Below are 2216 nucleotides of genomic sequence, written 5' to 3' on the forward strand. Positions count from 1 at the left end.
CGGGGCAACTGCCATGCTTCGCTCGTTAGCAAGCCATGATGTCTCGAGGAAAAAATAAATATTGCACTTGCCTCGCACGGTAGTAGAACATTTTCTCATGGGCGGGCAAAGCAGAGAAAGGGGAGGTAACCTTTCCCCGTATGACGACATAAAGGGAATATTCCAGATAGGGCCATCTGAGCTTTCATTTTCTCAAAGGCGAAGCAGGATACCCAGGGCTCAGTTTACACCTATTGCCATTTCTAGCCACTGGGGGACCATAGGCAGGCTAGGGGAACTCGTATTAATATTAAAAAAAAAAAACTCATAAAGTGAAATGTTCATGCCATGGGACCTTTAAAGTGTCTTCGCTGCTGGAGTCTAGAGTGCTGGTGTCCCCATCATGTAGATCTGACACTGACCCCAGGGTGGCGGTGTCAGGATCAGTACCCTTAAGGTGCATCCAGATGTGATGGCCATCGGATGTCCTCGCCGTCTCCGGTATTACGAACACTGTACTGTTTTCCCACTCACTCCAGCCAAGCTCTACCTCTCTGTATAGGTCTCCATTTGTTTCCCTCAACTGCCCTGCTTCCTCTTCCACTGAAAATACAGCTTTTTTGGATCGCTGAGAGGCTTCCCTGAAAGCTATTTTCTGTAAAGTAAGAATGAAAGAGACAGTTCCCAGAGTTGAGAAATTATCTATGCTGCAAGTATTTGACATTAGACATGTTGCCTTGCTTGCTGCCTACATAGAATTATTATTTTATAAGTGACTGTTTTGGGAACCTTCACATTGGCACACACTAACAATTGATTTCAATAAAGTTTGCTAAGTTGGTGTGATACTCTAGTAATCATAAATATACACAGCACACACAAATATTTTGTAAAATAATCCATTTGTAATTACACAACTATTTTTATCAATATTTTTCATTTAATCTTTTTTTTTTTAAATAAAATAACATTTTATAAATATATGTTTTCACATATCAGTTCATCAGAATGCATTCTGAAATGGCCTTCTCCACAAAGGTGAAGCTGCCTTAAAATTGACAAAACAAGGTATCTTATCTCTGTGGGCAGCTGGTTTTGGAACCGAGCATATATAATAGTACAGGATCAGGCCTAGCTACCTTAGCTATGCGAATGTAGCAGTTCATAATATGGAAATGGTTAGCAGAGATCATCTACCTGTCTTTTAGTCTCTCTTTGGGTTCTTCGCTCTGCTCTCCTCTCTGCGTCTCCGCTTGGCCTCCTGTCTCCATTTATAGGTGAGCATTTTCCCGATGTCCAGGCCACTCTTTGCGTAAACATCAGCAATTAATATGCATTAATGAAAATAATATAGGTATATCTTCAAAGACAGCAGTTCTCAACCTTTCTGAGTCTAAAGGCCCCCATCGTCCACAACAATATTCAAAACTATGACCGCTAGCCATTTCAATCTATGGCAACTCTTTGTTTCTGTAAATTAAAAAAATTTATAATAATAATAACAACAACACAAATTAAAATAAAGTTCGGGATTCCAGTAGTTACATTTTTTTACTCGCAATTTACACATGACAAAATATTTTAGAGCTTGGCGTAACTAGTAAAATGTATATTCATTATAAAAATGCCCATGGTATTGTAACATTTTATTCATTTACATGATTTTTCTAGATAGTCTAGAAATTATGCTTTTAAAAATTTGACTACCTCATATATCCAGGTTTTCCAACCTTCCAAGTAATTTTCTTCAAAGGAAACAAACCTTTTTGAAGGGTAATTTAAAATAAAATCTAACATTTGTTTATTTTAATGCTTGTTTTGTCTTCTTATAAATATCTTTAAGTCACCTTGGATAGAAGGCCCCTGATTGAAAACCACTGTTCTAAGACATTCCAAAGTACTGAAAAAAGATGAAAGAAATACTCTATGGTTACCAAGCTCAAATTAAAAATGTTTACCTTTTTTTTTTTAAGGGCCTCAAGATAAAGTTCAGCATTAGCGAAGTACCTCCCTCACCTGCAAAACACAAAACACATTTGTGATACTGCAGATAGGGTTAGGCAGTCAATCTTTGTAATCAATACATTGATTACAAAAAGTCACATAGGCATAATGAAGGCTAATTTGCTATGAAAACAGTCCTGATATTTCTGTAGTTATAGTGGGAATGTGATTGTTTCAATAAACATAACAAATTTTAATGCAATAAATGGAAAAATCATTAAAAATGGCACACA

This window comes from Sinocyclocheilus grahami, unplaced genomic scaffold, assembly GCF_001515645.1.
Source record: "Sinocyclocheilus grahami isolate Dianchi unplaced genomic scaffold, SAMN03320097.WGS_v1.1 scaffold12833.1, whole genome shotgun sequence".
Lineage (NCBI taxonomy): Eukaryota > Metazoa > Chordata > Actinopteri > Cypriniformes > Cyprinidae > Sinocyclocheilus > Sinocyclocheilus grahami.